This window comes from Neophocaena asiaeorientalis, unplaced genomic scaffold, assembly GCF_003031525.2.
Source record: "Neophocaena asiaeorientalis asiaeorientalis breed wild unplaced genomic scaffold, Neophocaena_asiaeorientalis_V1.1 scaffold43, whole genome shotgun sequence".
Classification (NCBI taxonomy): domain Eukaryota; kingdom Metazoa; phylum Chordata; class Mammalia; order Artiodactyla; family Phocoenidae; genus Neophocaena; species Neophocaena asiaeorientalis.
Genome location: NW_020173674.1, coordinates 1310387 through 1315217, shown reverse-complemented (window position 1 = coordinate 1315217; position 4831 = coordinate 1310387). Strand labels below are relative to the sequence as shown.

General features: G+C 69.1%; 1 protein-coding gene across 6 annotated transcripts in view; it reads right to left on the bottom strand.

Annotated features, from left to right (window-relative positions):
* Positions 1-4831, bottom strand: part of LSP1 (lymphocyte specific protein 1) — a 36216-nt gene that overhangs the window by 12956 nt on the left and 18429 nt on the right. The window lies entirely within an intron of this gene.

Sequence of the window (4831 nt, the reverse complement as noted above, 5' to 3'; positions counted from 1 at the left end):
ATGCCGCCCCTCCTGGCCCCTCCCATGACCTCACCCCCTCACTGTTCCACAGCTGGGTTTCGTTCTGGGAACTGAGAGGGGGGCGGCTCTCCTGGGGTGGGGTGGGGGCCTCTGGCCTGGGAAAGGCGCCCCCGGCCGGCGGCCCAGACCCCTTGGCACGCTCGGCGGAGCTGTCAGGATGCTGGCGTCGGCTGGCCGGCCCGCCCGTGGCCCTGGCTCAGCCCGTGCGCAGCTGTGAGGGATTTGGTGTTCCTGCACAAATGCAATTATCTCTTTCCTGCGTCTGCTCTGGCTCCGGGCGCGCCCAGGGTTCAGCCCCAGGGGCTGCTGAATGGGCTCTGCACCGCCCCCCCTCCCTGTGTCACGCTCCAGCGTGGCGCCTTGCCCCGCCAGGTACACGAGTGTGCACAGACCCCAACGGGCCGGCTATGGCCCCCTGTCCTCAGTTGGGCTCCCCAAGTTCAGGGGCCACCCCTGCCGAACACGTCTACCGCCTACCGGGCCCCTCCTCTCCTTCCTCCACAGCCCCCCAGTCTCCACCAAGGCTTCGACGGTGCCAGTCCCGGGCCTGGCCTGGCCCTCCCCGCCGTCCCAACCTCCTTCCTCCCCTGCCCTGTGGTGGCTCCAGAGGGGGCATCAGGCCTCGGTCCCGTCTCGACTCTGCCCCCTGCAGGCAGCTCACGGCCACCCCACCTGCTTCTCGGCGCTGAAAGCTTTTCAGCCTTCTGGAAAGAGCTTCGGGGCTCAGCTGGGGGGCCGGAGCCCAAGGGAGGACCGGCCTGCGGGCCAGGCCAGAAGTGGGGAGCTTCCCCCTTGAGACCTGCAGGGCACCCTCCTGGCCATTGTCCCCTGGACACCACGGGCAGGAGCTGGCTGGGAGGCCTGGGGAGCCGGGCTGGTCACCCAGCCGGAGCAGGGGGCCCCTGTCTCCTTGTGACCATCACGGTGTCCAGTCCCCTCCCGTGCCCCCCGCCCTGGGGTCTTGTACGCCAAGGTGGACATCTGCAGAGCAACCGGCGCCTCAAGTGACCACAGAGCCCACGCGTGCAGGGACGGGGTGTGGGGGGACCCAAGCCCCAGAGAGGCCACCCAGCCTGGCTTCTGGGGCTGGGGGACAGCACGCACCCCCCACCACCTCGGCTTAGAGCAGCCCCCGAGCGCAGAGACTGGGCCCCGCCGGGAGCTCAGGAGAGGGCAGTGGTGCCTGGGCAGCACCCGCGCCCCACAACTCAAGGGGTGCCCCTCACTGGTGGGCAGCGTGGGTCCCGCCCAGGCAGCCCGGGGCAGGGTCCACGGCGGGCACCGGGATGCTGGCTGTCACTCATCCGTGCAGTGAGGCAGCTGTGAGGGGTGAGCCAGGCACAGAGATGGCCCCGAGCGAGCAGGTGGGCAGTGGGCGGGGTGGCAGAGGGTGTGGGCACGGGAGCCGCGGCTGCTGGGAACCTGGCCACCGCCCCCCTGCCCTCCCGACTGCCCTGGCACTGGTCCAGCCCCCCTCCCGGCCCACCCCCCTTCAGCAGTGCCTTCCTGGGCGTGTCTGTACCCCACTGGGTGTCTTATGCCAGGGAGACACCCCACAGGGCAAGCCCCACCCCACTGTCCAGGGAAGCTCAGGATTCGAACTTGAACTTGAGTCTGAAAGATGAGCCTCAGAGGCTGAGGGCAAGAGCAGAGGCAGGGCCAGCGGGAGGGAGAGCTCCGAGTGGTGCCCCGCCTCCCCCGTGGGGTGTCCCCGGGCGAGCCCATGCCAGCACAGGTGCCGTCAGATCAGCATTTGGGAAGGAGGCCCAGCTGGGATGTGGAGAAGGGGGAGATGCCAGCTGGGGGTGGGGGGCAGTTAGGAGGGGGAAGCTGCAGCCTGGGTGCTGCAGGGGCAAAGGGACAGGCCTCCAGAACTCCCCAGGAGGGGAGAGGTAGGAACCTGGGAGGGGTCAGCCTTGTGGGGGGGGTCACTGAGTTGAGCTTGGACGTGCGGGGTGCGTGGAGACCTCGGGGAGATAGCCAGTAGGAAGGAATGGCAGGTGGGGAGGGGCCCCGGCTCACCTGGGGATGAATAACCTCTAAGGGAGCCATGGGGACCCCCGAGAGGGAAAGGCTGGGGGGCACCAAGCCCCTAGGGGCTCTAGGCCAGAGGTTCCCTCTGGTTTCCCTCCCTCCGGCCCCTCCCTGCCCTGCAGGGCACCTCCAGGGCCTGCTGTCCAGGGGGGCGGTCACAGGGTTTATGGCTGAGGCCCAGCCTGCACGGTCAGCCTCCACTGGGGGCCTCGGGGTCCCCCTCTGCTGGGGGTGCGGGAGTGCCAGCTCTTCCAAAGTCCTGTAGGGCAGGACTCAGGGGCAGAGAAGGACCTGGGAAGATGGGGTGCAGAGGCTAAGCTGTGGGTCTGGGGGAGACCGAAGTTTCCGAGCAGGGGGGAGGGTGATTGGAGGGGACCTGAGGTGGGGAGCCCGTTGCCATCCTCGGGGTGACCCGATGAGGCCCGCAGGGAAGGGGCGTGGAGGGGCAGGAGGGATGGCTGTCAGTCACCCCGGCAGGAGGGAGGGCCCAGGCTGCCCAGGGAGGGGCCGCTGCTGGGCCTGGGAAGCAGTCCAGGCGCTCCAGGGAGGAGAGGCCGGGCGTGCCAGGCTGTGGCTCTGTACTGTCTCCCTGACCCTCCTCTGCAGGGTGAGACCTCAGGCCCAGCCTCAAGCTCCCCAGCCGTTAAAAGGGGTGCTGACCCACTGGGCAGGGAGAGAACTGAGACCACCCCCTGAGGCGGGCCCAGCTCCCGCTTCCCCACAGCTGGCACTGCCGGCAGACCTGTGTCCCCAAGAAGGAGGCTGCAGTCCCAGCAGGGGAGGCCCGGCCCGCACCCTGCCCCATGTCCCTCTTGGCCACGTGAGCAGGTCACGTGCGGGAAGCCTCCCTGGATGAGGGGACATCTACCTGCAAAGCTGGCTTTCCCCACAACCGCAGAGAGGACGGCGCCCCAAAGGGCGCGGGCCAGGGCGGCTGTGTCTCCAGGGCACCAGGCTGGAGCCTGGGGGAGGTGGCACAGCCACGGCCTCTGGGAGCCCGAAGCTGGCAGGAGAGAGGCCAGCCCTGCAGGGGTTCATGCGCCCCGAGGGTACAGCACCCTAGGGCGGCCCAGAGATGAAGGGCAGAGCGTCCTGCCCCCCCAGGACCGCAGCTGCTCCCCAGTCCCGAGGGAGGGGAGGGCTCTGGGACCTGGGCCAGTGGCCCCGGGGCAGTGGCCAGAGCAGCCTGTGGGTGGGGCCTGTCCATCAGCAGTGCGTCAGCCCAGACCCCACCCCGCCGCCGGCACTGCCTCCTGCCCCTAGGGGGCACCGCCCCCGTCTCACAGAAGACGGGGCCGAATCTCCGCATCACGGTGTGGCCTCCGTGCCCAGCACCCCTTCGTCTTCTCCCAGTGGGGCACCTCTTGGGGGCGTCTCATTCAGGGAAACCCCTAGCTGCCCTGCCCAGAGCCTCCAAAGGCAACGACCCCCTCCTGCACGACTTTCCAGCCAGCCCCGGGGCAAACTGGGGAGGCTGCCTCTGCCTCAGCCCTCCAGCCACCAGGGACCCTTGGGCCAAGCCCCGTCCCCGTCCCCGTCTCCTCTGGGCCTTCACCCCACTGGCCCCTGGGGGCCACGTCTGCCGGCTCCAGACCCCACTCAGCTGGGGCAGTTCCACCGCCCGGTTCTCGGCCGGCTCGGCACCCCACTTTAGAGCTGACAAGAAGGCGGGAGATGATGCTGCAGGGCCTGAGGTCTCCCCTGGTAAGGGGAGACGGGGGGACCACAGCCCCCCACCGTCACCGCCCCAGCCTCCCTCCCTGGGCCGGGCTACCCCGGACGACACCCCGACACCTGACACCTGCTCCACAGCCTCCCAGCCAGCGCAGACAGCTCCCCTCAGCCTGCCTGGGATGACCTGTGTTCTCGCGTTCCTCCATCCCCAGGGCCTCCGTCTCCCCATGCCCTTCCCTCTCCCCCCCACCCCGTTCCCTCCCCCTCCCTTTCTTTGCCAGCACTTTGCTTTGCTAGGTGCTGGGCACCCAGAGATGGGTGACATTTCCTCTGCCCTTACAGATCTTAGAGGCTGCCAGGCAAACCAGTGCTGACCCCACACTGTGGCTCGAGGGCCCCAGAAGAGGACCCCTATAGCAAGCTTTATTTTGTGGGCAGTCACTGGCAACAGGCCCTCTCAGGTGAGGGGGCCCCTGTGCCTGCACCCAGCCTGGAGGGACAAGGGGCCACAGTGGGAGGAGGCCCCCGGAGAGAGGAAGGTGGCCGCTAGAAGACACGACGAGGGGCATCGCGGCCAAGGGAGGAGGGCATGGACGGGGCACAGCACACAGAGCCGGGACCCCCACCGCAGCCCCACCTCTCTCTTCCCATCCTCCCCCGGGGTCCAGAGGTGAAGCCCACCCTCTACTGTGTGACCCACGGTCCCGGTACCTCCCAGACCGGTGCGCCCGTCTCTTGCCTCCCCACCTGCAGGACAGGGTGGTGTGGGAGGGGCCTCTGTTCCCATGGATTCCGGCTCTACATCCTGCCGCAGACCTGCCCGGTCCCAGACCTGTGCCAGCCCCGTTCCCCGGTGCTGCCCGCTCGCTGCACGCCCCCTGCAAGACCCCACCCTGCCCTCTGGCTGGGACCCCATCCCTGCTCCAGTCACTGCTGCCCACTGTGCAGTGCCTGACGCTTGGGTTCTTGCTGCCTCCTCCCCGGACCTGGGACGCAGCGGCCGCCTCGGGACCCACGCGGCCCCCGGGGGACCAGGCTCTGATGCTGGTGGGGGCGACAGCAGGGCAGGCCTGCCCGTCACACCACTGGCCCCAAAGTCGTC